This window comes from Lathamus discolor, chromosome 2 (genome assembly GCF_037157495.1).
Source record: "Lathamus discolor isolate bLatDis1 chromosome 2, bLatDis1.hap1, whole genome shotgun sequence".
Taxonomy (NCBI): Eukaryota; Metazoa; Chordata; class Aves; order Psittaciformes; family Psittacidae; genus Lathamus; species Lathamus discolor.
In genome coordinates, this window is record NC_088885.1 from 146,737,858 (window position 1) to 146,750,454 (window position 12,597).

The following is a 12,597-nucleotide window of genomic DNA, read 5'->3' on the forward strand; positions in this document are numbered from 1 at the left end:
ACCACCATTTCTCTCCAGTGAAGAAGACCTCCAAAGAGAAGTTAAAGCCTGTGACTAAAAGCAGAGATCCTGCTAATTGTTACCAGTAGATGGAGCTACTCCACTGCCCTTCGCTGCTGCAGGGGCATCCATCCGCAGTCATACTTGGGCCTTCTACATAATTTCTAAATAAGCAAAGCTCCCGGGAGTGCATTTGGGAATACTCTTAACTTATGTGATTCATCTGAAAGGATGGGGCTTACATTTTCACCTCGTCGTTATAAGCAGACGTAGCAACAACTTAGCACCAGATGCCACTTCATACTTCTGTCAGCGTGGTTATATTACAAATTTCATGTTTATCTAGAACAATCGCAGGACACTAATATAAAGCAGACCCCCTTTTCTGAAGCACTAAGAGTCGGATGGAGGCAATATCCTTCACTCTTCTCCCTAAAGGACACTGTTGGCTTTATTTACCTCTGTAATTGTCATTGAAATCCATGGAGCTCCATGGATTAGAGAAGTGGAAACTAGCCTTCAAACCTTAAGGGGATCTTGGAGGGATTTCTTTTTCCTCGGGAGTTATAAAAGTTAATCGAGTCAACTCATTTAAAATGGGAGCTGAACAAGGTCATACCATGGAGTCACTGCCATTGCAGAGCTCGCAGATGATACTAAGTTCTTTCAGACAGTTAAGTTCTATGCAGGCCATGAGGACTTCATCAAGCTAAGTTGGCTCAAAGGTGGCAGCTGAACTTTAATACAGATAAATTCAGGGCAATGCATCTAGGAAAAAATTATCTATATCAGACTTGGAACTGAGAGTTACAACTTAGGAAAGAGATCTCTGAGCCATTGCTGGTGCTCCTCTGAAATCATCAGCTCAGTATGCAATGGCAAACAAAATCCAATAAAACGTTGGAACTTGTAAGAAAGTTATTAGGAACAGGAAAGCGAGTGTAATGTTGCTGCTACACAAAAAAATGGTGCATTCTTGTAGTAGAGTTAAAGGTCAGCAAAAATGGTCAAGGCATTGAAGCTGCTCTTTGCAAAGACTGAAAACACCGGGACTCTGCTCTAGAGGTGAGGGAGTAATGTAACCATGACCTACAAAATGATGAATATGCTGGTTAAACCAAATATAGAACTGTTGTTTACAAGAACCTGTTTGGGATCCAGGGGACACTTGAGCCAGCTAGCAAAAGAACAGTTAAAAGAGATAAAAGAAAGTACTTGCTTACGCAGTGGGTAGTGAATGAATCTTCAGAGCTTGCCAACACAGGAGCTTGTGGAGGCAGATGGCATGTTCAAAATGATGAGGCAGGAACATACTCTCTACTATCCCTGATCCAGCAGTCGTGGGTGCTGCATACTAGGGGAAAGGGCTGCACATAGCAACCAGCCTCACACGTTCTTCCTAAACAGCATGATCTGCCATTGTTTGGCACAGAGCAGAGGCTAGACAGCTCACTGGTGTGACCCATGGGCCATGTCTTCTATGCAGCTCCTGGCTTCTTCCAAATGGCAGAGCTCCCCTGAGGGATCCAGCCTCACCTAACACCCAGTCCTTGCTGCATCCCCAAAATGCTGAGTTCATTGTCAGGCTGAGGCCTGAGGCCAGCTGATAGCTTAAAATCAAGCAAGACAAATTAAGATTTTTAGGAAAAGGTACAGCCTGTATGTCCTAGCATAAACAGAGCTGCTTGACTTGGTACAAACAAGTAACAGTGTTGGCTCCTGGTCCTTCACAAGGCAATGGAAGAACAAGAGGGTAAAATCAGGTCATGCTTTCATACACAATCTAGGGAACAATAAATAGATAAAATTCAAGATGCCCAACTCAGCTGAGAAAGTTCTGCCGTACCCTTTAGTACTGCTCTTCAGACTTTCCCAACCACATTTTTCAGCAGTGACAAGCTGAAAGCTAATTGTCAAAAGTAAGTATAGGTACAAGGTTATTGAAGAAGATTCACATTTGCTTGTTATCTCCTAGATATTTTTTGTCCTGTTCCTCCCCCCCACCCCAGTGCATTACCTTTTCTTCTACAATTCTGCCAGGGCTGGGCTGCCTGTATGCACACGCTCATGCATGCAAACACACACATGCACTCACACACTTCCTCATCCCACTCACAGTTTTCACCATCTAATTCCCTTCCCAGTCTCCCACAGCATCCTGGTTCAGCTGTTCCCTTTGTTCCATCTTGTTTTTCATTAAAGTCCCATTTTCCTCCGCACAGTGTTTTCAGTCCCACTGGTGTTTCATCCCTGCCTCTTCTCACAGTCCTCATGTCATTTTTTAACGCTCCCTGTTGTCAGCCTTAACTAACTCATCACTGGCATTAGAGGCAGGGCAGAAATGTAGTCCTCAAGTGAGCCGAGCAGGGCTGTGGGACTTTTAGTTACACTGCTGCTGGGCACACGACTAGTGCTGAGTGTGGAGTGAGAGGCCTCCCTTGCAAAACATGCAGCTGCTTAGTAATATAATTACAGGATTATTTTTTCACTATAGGCAAAGCAGTTTTTCCAAGTTGCTCTTTCAGAAAGGATTTAATAACTTCTGATGAAACCTTTCCCAGGCAGTTCACCAGAAAATAAGCAACCAGCATGGAGAATTTCAGCCTAATTGGTTTAAAATCTGGCAAATCATAAGCAACTGAAAAACTCTTTCAAAGGAAAGTGTTTCCTCAATGATAGGCAAAGCTTCCTGCTCCAGCCATAGCATCTTTAACCCTTCACACCAAGCAAATTCCCTTGACATTGAAAGAACACTGCCTTTTTGGACAATAGTTCGGCTGCATGATCATCACTGAAAAATGCTTGTATTGTTACGACCAAATTTTCTCAATTACCATCTAACTGGCATTTTCCTGAAGTAAGTAAGAATGTGGTTTGCTTTTCAGACTGTCTGAGTGAGAGAAACATTTGCCACCTTTAAAGTCACCCCCTTCCCTGAGCATCTGTACTGCTTTCCTGGAAGCCTGAAGCTGAGGACCTCTCCTCCTACTGCTGTGGGGCAGCCCTTCTGGCTTGTCCAGCTGTGCTAACTCATATCAGCTGAGCATCCAACCTGGTCTCTAACTAAAGCTCATTTTTAACCTTTTTGCTTTGTTTTTCTTTACCCAACAGTCATGATGATGGTAAAGGACAACTCGAATGATGTGAGGAATGAGAGAGAGATGTGAGCATATGGGGGCAGGTGGAGGTAATAGAGTTCCAGGACCAGTGTTTCAGGGAGGTTCACAGTAACACACTTCCCTCAGGGAGTATCTTTTATTCAAACACGCATTAAAGGGCAGCAAGTAGCTATGGGATTCGGTATAACTCTGGGCATTGAGCACAGAGGCTGCACAGCTTCCTGAATTGTCTTTAACAGGAGATGAGGCAGACCTGGAAAGTTTTCCATTTTCCAGCCTGCTGGCTTTAGCAATAATGTCACGTAAATCCAAAGGGAGACAAGTGACCTTCTAGCTCATGCTATTGTGCTGGTAACATACATAAACAAAGCCTGTAGCTAAAGGGGCAAGAATTTCACCAAAAACAAGGTCTAGGGAGAAGTCCTTTGCCTTTTACTTTCTCATACACGCTTGTGTGATAAAAGCTCTGAGTTACTGGTGGTTTTGTTCTGTTTTTGCCTCAGGGGTTTAAACTCATCTCTCCCACTGTCAAAAGAGATCCTTAAGCACCACACTCTGAAGACTGAAGTGGCTCACACACACACCCATGCTGAAGTTGTACCATAGTTAATAATGGGGTGTTGCATTCACATGGTGACAGCCATCAATACCTTCAGGTGTGATGACCATTTTTCCTTGCCTTCCACTACCAGATGGCTACAGAATATCCCTGACAGGATGCAGGTTAAAATGTTAATAGAACATGGTCATAGTGATCCATGTGGGTGCTAGGGATATAGATAGTAGTAGCCTGGGGAACATAAGGAAAGACTACAGAACCCTAGGAGAGGCGGTTAGGGGCTCTGGAGCTCAGACAGTCTTTTCGTCAATTCTCCAGGTCACAGGGGAGGACCTAAAAAAAGCTAGGAGGATTGGCCAGGTTAATAAATGGTTAAAAGGGTGGTGTCATAGTCAAGGGTTTGGGTGTCTTGAACATAGGACTGAAGTTAGTAGGCCAGTTCTACTGGGGGCTGGTGGAGCTGCTCTGGTAAAGAAGGGGAAGAACAGTTTTGGTAGGAGGCTTGCCAGACTGGTCAAGGAGGCTTTAAACTAGATGTGTTGAGGGAGGGGGGCATCATTCCATCCCAACACACCCAGTCAGTTGCCAGCACCTATAATAAATGCTCAGATCAATGTAGATATATTCCAGCCGCTCCAGCCAATGAGCTGGCTTCAATTGGAGCTCGTCTCAGATGCCTCTATACAAACGCCCGTAGCATGGGAAACAAACAAGAGGAATTAGAGATGTGTGCACATCTACGGGGGTATGATATAATAGGCATCACAGAAACATGGTGGGATGGCTCCTATGACTGGAGTGTTGGAATGGAAGGTTACAGGCTCTTTAGAAAAGACAGGTCTGGCAGGCAGGGAGGGGGAGTTGCCCTTTATGTTAGGGATAGGCTGGAGAGTATGGAACTCTGTCTGGGGGCAGGTGAGCAGTTTACAGAGAGTTTGTGGGTCAGGGTTAAAGGGAAAACAGCCGTGGGAGACATTACTGTGGGGATCTGTTACAGGCCGCCTGATCAAGGAGAACCTGTGGATGAAGCACTCTACAGACAGATAGGAAAAGCCTCACGCTCACAGGCCCTTGTTCTCATGGGGGATTTCAACCACCCTGACATCTGTTGGAACGATGGCACTGCACGGCACAAGCAATCCAGGAGGTTCCTCGATTGTGTGGAAGACAACTTCCTTCTGCAAGTAATAGACGAGCCGACAAGGAGAGGTGCCATGCTTGACCTTGTGCTCACCAACAGGGAAGGGCTCATTGAGAATGTGATGTTCCAGGGCAGCCTTGGATGCAGCGATCACGAGATGGTCGAGTTTGAGATCCTCAGGACAGTGAGAAGAGCGTGCAGCAAGCTCACTGCCCTGGACTTCAAAGGAGCAGACTTTGGCCTCTTCAGGAACTTGTTTAGTAAGGTTCCATGGGATATAGCCCTGGAGGGCAGAGGGGCCCAAGACTCTTGGTTGATATTCAAGGATCACCTGCTACAAGCTCAGGAGTGCTGCATCCCAACTAGAAGGAAGTGCAGCAGGAGGGCCAGGAGACCTCCTTGGATGGATAAGGAGCTGCTGAGGAAAATTCAAATGAAAAAAGAGGCTTATAAAAAGTGGAAGCAAGGACAGGCGGCCTGGGTAGAGTACAGGGATGTTGTCTGGGAAGCTAGGGACCAGGTTAGGAAGGCTAAAGCCCAGTTAGAATTAAACTTGGCTAGAGATGTTAAGGATAACGGGAAGGGATTCTACAGGTACGTAGCAAGTGAAAAACAGACTAGGGACAACCTGAGGAAGCTTTCAGGAGAACTGGCTACCCTGGGTTTGGAGAAGGCTGAGGTTCTGAATGACTTCTTTCCCTCAGTCTTCACTGGCAAATGCTCTGACGACACCCCCCAAGTCTTAGAAGGCAGACACAGGGACGGTGAGAATGAAGACCTTGGGCCCACTGTGGGAGAGGATCTGGTGTGAGATCTTCTTGAGAACCTGAACGTGCAGAAGTCCATGGGACCTGATGGAATCCATCCGCAGGTCCTGAAGGAGCTGGCGAATGAAGTTGCTAAGCCACTGGCCATCGTATTTGAAAAATCATGGCAGTCAGGTGAAGTTCCCAACGACTGGAAAAAGGGAAATATAACCCCCATTTTCAAGAATGGGAAAATGGAAGACCCGGGGAATTACAGACCAGTCAGTCTCACCTCTGTGCCTGGCAAAATCTTGGAGCACGTTCTCCTGGAAGGCATGCTAAGGCACATGAAAAACAACAAGGTGCTTGGTGACAGCCAGCATGGCTTCACTAAGGGGAAATCCTGCCTGACCAATTTGGTGGCCTTCTATGATGGGGCTACAGAACTGATGGACAGGGGTAGAGCAGTTGATGTCAGCTCCCTGGACTTGTGCAAAACGTTCTACACTGTCCCACACCACATCCTTGTCTCTAAACTGGAGAGACATCAATTTGATGGATGGACCACTCGCTGGATAAAGAACTGGCTGGATGGCTGCACACAAAGAGTTGTGGTCAATGGCTCGATGTCTGGCTGGAGACTGGTAACGAGTGGTGTCCCTCAGGGATCGGTGTTGGGACTGGTCTTGTTCAACATCTTCATCGCTGACATGGACAGTGGGATTGAGTGCACCCTCAGCAAGTTTGCCGATGACACCAAGCTGTGTGGTCCGGTCGATACGCTGGAGGGAAGGGATGCCATCCAGAGGGACCTTGACACGCTTGTGAGGTGGGCTGATGCCAACCTTATGAAGTTCAACCATGACAAGTGCAAGGTCCTGCACCTGGGTCGGAGCAATCCCAGGCACAGCTACAGACTGGGCAAAGAAGAGATTCAGAGTGGCCCTGCAGAGAAGGACTTGGGGGTGCTGGTCGATGAGAAAATGAACATGAGCCGGCTTCAGTGTGTGCTCGCAGCCCAGAAAGCCAACCGTATCCTGGGCTGCATCAAAAGGAGCGTGACCAGCAGGTCGAAAGAGGTGATCCTGCCCCTCTACTCTGCTCTTGTGAGACCTCCCCTGGAGTATTGTGTGCAGTTCTGGTGTCCTCAACATAGAAAGGACATGGAACTGTTGGAACAAGTCCAGAGGAGGCCACGAGGATGATCAGGGGACTGGAGCACCTCCCGTATGAAGACAGGCTGAGGAAGTTGGGGCTGTTCAGCCTGGAGAAGAGAAGGCTGCGTGGAGACCTCATAGGGCCTGTAGGGGTGCTGGGGAGGGACTCTTCATTAGGGACTGTAGTGACAGGACAAGGGGTAATGGGTTAAAACTTCAATAGGGGAAGTTTAGATTGGATATAAGGAGGAAGTTCTTTCCTGTTAGGGTGGTGAGGCACTGGAATGGGTTGCCCAGGGAGGTTGTGAATGCTCCGCCCCTGACAGTGTTCAAGGCCAGGCTGGACAGAGCCTTGGGTGACATGGTTTAGTGTGAGATGTCCCTGCCCATGGCAGGACATGATCCTTTCCAACCCTAACTATTTTATGATTCTAAATTCTTGCACTATGATACCATTACCAGTGCCTATGGCCACTATCACCCTGGATGGATTTTCCACTGCTCTCACAGCACACAGTGTGCTGAGTTGTGTCCCCAGATGCAGTCTCAGGTGAGCCTCCTCCCCACAGCAGTTTTGGACACCCTCACCCCAGCTGCTACTCCTGTCCCAGGGATGCTGCTGCATGCCCCATCCTGGCCTGCAGGGTACCTGTCCTAAGAGAGCTGGCAGCTCTCTCCATGGACAAGGCCAGGATGTACTGAGCAGCACATCAAGCAGAAAGGGGAAAAAAGGATTTAAAGTATTTCCTATGATCGTTAGCATTTGAAAAATATTGACTGTTCCACTGTAATAGTGTGCCCCTTGTGGCTTATACAGCTCAGTCCAGCTCTCCCCTTTGATGTTTTGCCCACAGTATAATAAACTTCACCAAAGAGAAGAAAAACAGCTCTTCTCTGGGAAAGCCACGAACAAATGAAGTGGAAATGTGACCTGGACTGAAGCTGTACCATGGGTTTTGCAGCAGCAGATTCTTTTAGGCTAAGTGGCCTAAAAGGATACTGTAAAATTCAACCAAAGAGAATGATTGTCAACCTTGCTGACAATTTGCCTGGATAGAAAAGGTTGTGTTTATGAGCAGTTTTGGTAAATGACTAAGTTTTGGTAAGTGCAAAAAAGGGAAAGAGACTTTCCTCAGAGCCGGGTGTCTGAGTTTTTTCTTTTCTCCAGGCTCTGGGTTTCAGCTAAATCAGTATCAAAGAAACCAAACTGAAATAAGAAAAATGTGACTTCTGGGAAACAATCAGCTGTGGGAAGAGCAGAACTCAGGTCTGAGAACTGTAATTGGAAAATAATGGTTTCACTAAGACTCACTAGAACGTATGCCCAAGTCCCTGGTGCCCTGGAAGTTAAGGGAAATGCTCTGTCTAATCTCTCCTGAACAGCGGGACATTTTTTCCTCTCACTGTGTTCATTTCTCTTGTGTCATTCCTGGAAAGGGACTTCTTTTTTAGAGATCTTCTAATTTTGTGGTGGCAAGTGTGGATTTTGTCAAAGTGCCGAAGTTTAAGGACTTTAAACTCTGAAAGTTTCTAAGAAAGAAATTACGTCAGATAGACTCTCTTACCTCGTGTGACACTTGGCCTGAGATTTACTGCTGCTTTTTCTAAGGTGCTGGTCATCTTGCAAGTTGTCCTTCACAGGTTTTATCCACAGAGAACAGAAAACTTTACCAAGAAATTTTGCCATAGCAAAATGCCACGAGTTATATTTGGGGCACAATTTAAAACCATGTTTGAGATGAGAAAGGCTAGAAATCCCATTGCTGTTTTAAATCATGAAGGGCCAGCTCCACAGAGGCCTGAATTATAACCGCTGTGCATGTTGCCATACCTAAATATGGATGCTCTGCTCCCTGGTTTCCTGACTGGATTCAGAGTGTAAGGTAAGGCATCCCATGGAATGGCCAGGAGTTGCTGCTGTGCTTATATCTAATCTCCATTAAATTTTAAAGTCACCACGTGAAAAAATACTAGAAAAGGGTCCGAGAGATGAGGAAGCACATACCAAGTGACTAAAAGGCAGTTGCTGCTACTTTGCTTCCCTTTCTATTCCTAAGTTGAACACTCCTGGGCAGTATTTCACTTTAGCCTCAAGAGGAGTTCCCATAGCACAGGACCTTATGCTCACCATAATGCTTCACTCTCATCATAGCTCTGCTTACAAGCAAAAACTGTGCATATATTGCAACACCCAAAGCAATGGTCCCCACACCCTCACTGACACCCATCAGTGAAGCTAAGGTGCACATTAGTGGGAACACCCCATTTTGCTCTCCCTGTTGGTGTCTGGTCCAACGCTTGAATTTTGTTTGGTTTTGAGCAACAGTGGAAGACCTGAAGTAGAAACCAGTACTAGATGAGGCAAATTCTTCTCTCAAGCTGTGGCAGAGATCACCAGCAGAGAATTATGTCATGATGTGGGACAATGTGCGGGGTATATCCGCAGCCAGCCATCATGGGGAACAATTCTTTCAGTGCAAACAAGACCCCAACTCAGAGGCTACCTGCACTGAGTTGTAAGATTTGCTGTGAGAAGTCCTATACTATTAAACAAGGCACAAGCTATTTATTCATCTTCGTCTGTTAATGAAGTTATAGTACACATGCTGCTCTATATACTGAGCTCATGTATGCCCCGTTGCTCTGCAAATGGACTCACTGGAAAGCAGACTATGATATCCCAAAGAGCTATCTTGGAGGATGTCTGCATGTTCTCTGACAGCTGCAGGACCTTGTGGGGATAAGGAGAAGCTCATCCCTGCATGGTGTGCCACAGAGTGTGCCGCACTCTACCCCCTTACACCTCTTTTAGTTGAGCAAAACTCCCATGGTACAGTCAGCTTTTAGATATCTCAGGGATTTTTCTTATTATTAGTAGTAGGGGCAGAAATCAGGCATGCATACAAATCCATTCACTAATACACTCCGGCTTTTCCCAAACATCTCCCCTTCTAGGTTAATCATAAGCCATGAGAGGGAAAGAAGAGCGTTAGAGAAGTGCATTTCCACAAGTGTCTTTATGATTATTCTGTTCCAAGGCTCAGCATTTATATGGTGCAAATCCATGAAATATCACATTGTTCTGAACTACAAAGAGGACATTTTTGGTGTTCACTTTGGCTTTGTGATGCTCCAAGGCTGTGAAAGAAAAGCAGAACTGCGTTGACAACGTCAAAGGCTCTGGCACAGGCATCTCAGGAAGGCTCTAGGTGTGCCTCTGTGAGGAGTCTTCTCGATGAAGTGCCGAGTACACGTTGGCTTGGCTAGCAGATGTGAAATTTCACCACAGAAATGTATACAGGCATAAACTGCAAGCCTCTGGCAAGTCATTTTTGTACAGTTCCCTTGCCAAGTGCTTACACTGGTGCTTACACTGACAGCTCTGCATGCAAGTCAGAACAAAACCAACTCCCAGTTCCAACATTATTCCATCCCTACGTGGCTTTTGCTGAAATCACCTTGCATTTCTCAGCTCCTCAGTATTAAGCACAGTAGTTCCAGCTGACAAGACCTAGGATTTACAGAGGCCCTAAGCTAACACACCAGACCAGGTTTACGTAACTGAGCCAGTTCTGCATGGGAGTGGTGACTCTCCCAGCACATCATCACAGTGCACATGGGTGTTTCCCTTGCTGGGTGGATGGGGCTTTGAGCAACCTGATCTAGTAAAGGATGGCCCTGTCCATTTAAACATAAAACCCCCACTATTTTTTCTTTGTAGGTGTGGTTAGACACTGGAACAGATTGCCCAGGGAGACTCCACTCTTAGAGATATCAAAAACCCAACTAGATACAGCCTTGAGAATCCTGCTCCAGCTGACCCTGAATCGAGTAGGTTGGTCGGACCAGAGATCCATAGGTCCCTATAAACCTCAATTATTTCATGATGCTGTGTCTTTGCAAGCAAAGGAAACCTCAACAGCAAAAAGGCCTCTAAGCATCAGAGCATGTTGCTTTGCCAACTCAGGTGATTCTCCAGTATCACCTTAACAGCAGAACCCACATAACACCGTCTCAAGGTAGGTGAATAGGGCTGGAACTGCTGCTCAGTGCTATGACGCAGAAATTTTAGCCTTGCTAAAGGTGTCATAAATCACAGAAATACAGAATAGTTGAGGTTGTCAACCTGAGATTGTCTAGATTCTTCCTTTTCTCTGCACACTTGTAGCCAGGTTGATGTATTAGATGTACCGTATATGCACTGTCACAGACAATGAGATTTATCTCACCACAGCAAGATCCTCTATGAAAAGCTCAGGGACTGTTAGATGCTGCTTTGGGTCTGGATGCTAATGGAAATCTCTCACCCACATGTCTTACTGTTGCCCTCAGAGTGCTTTGCAAGTTGTATTAATTTCAACTGAATCATCTTTCTTTGAGTATTTTGGGGGGTTCTTTCTCTTAGTTTTTGCAAATCTTTAGCATGGAGTGGTTTTCCTCCCTTTTTTGGTCAAGTTGTATCACTAGTAATATTTGTCACTCCTGCTTTGATCAGATGCCTTTTCTGCAAGTGTAAGCATTTAATCTCTTGCAGTAACTGTATAGTACTCAGAAGCGTTGTGTTAGATGTCCAATAAGGAAATGAAATTTAACCAAAGGAAAACACTGAAACATTTTCTATGTTCTTGACATCCGGTAAATGAGGGCAACAGAAATGTTTAACCTATTTCTTTAATCATGTGGAACCGGATCCAGTTCTCCCCAAGGAACATCAGAGTCTTTCCACCAACTTTCATATGTCTGGAGCACATATACAGTGTATGTAGTGTATCTCCACCACATCAATAACTCGTGGAATGTTCTTCTAGCCTTTAAAGAGTGTATGGTACATTTTACATATATAAATATATATATATATACATATGTATATAAAAGGAGTATGATTTTACTGCCGTGGCAAGGCATAAAAGCAATCATTAGGAAGTCTTACCTTGTACCTTGTACCTACTCCAGTATTGAAGTCTACAGCAAAATCCGAATCTGGAGGAATGAAGGAAAGCCATTATTACTTTTTCTATGAAAATGCCATTTTTATTAAAAGCAGAAGGTGAGCTGAAGGCACCAATCCTCTTTAAAATAACTTGGGTTTTAGCATCAATAATGGAAATATATACACTGTGGCTGGGATATGTCTAGCACCTCTCCCATCTTTTCTGACTGTCCATAAATAAAAAGTTTAAGGCCAATGAATATAATCAGTGAATGATCCTAATATTCTGCTTGCAAATTGTTTCCATTTCACAGAAAGTTCAAATTTCCTTCAGTAAATGGTTTGTACTTTCCCATGCATTCTTACATTCTAGTAAAATCTATTTTATATGTATTAAAGCTTAGTTTATTTATTGGTGAAGAACAGGAATGCCTCAGAATAATCAAGAATGTGATATTTTCAAGGTTAGATTCCTCTAAAATAGTTATCACCCCCTTTTCCCCTGCCATTTTGAATAGGATATGTGCATCACTGCTTCACTTTCTTGGGTATGTAGTGTTAATTTCCTATACAACAGCCTTACACAGGTTTAGACTATCTGAAATGCAAATCTAAGACCAGAAGTGAGATAAACCTTTGCAGCAGCAGAGTCCCCACTGCTTCCCACAGAGATCTGGAAGGGGCAACAAGTCCCTGTGCAAGTGACTGGATCCTTGGTTGCTCCAGGCAGGGGGAATTTACCATCTGGTATCCCCAGCAGTGGAAGTCTGGCACATTTTCCTGTTCTTTGATAGTGTCAAAAACTGGGACTTCCAGAACTGAAAAACATGCTGGGAAAAATAGGACATATCAACTGCTCCCAATGAATCTGGTTTACTACGTGTAAAGAAAAACATCACCTTTTTTATAAAACCACATAGTTATTTTTCTGAGAACAACTTTTCT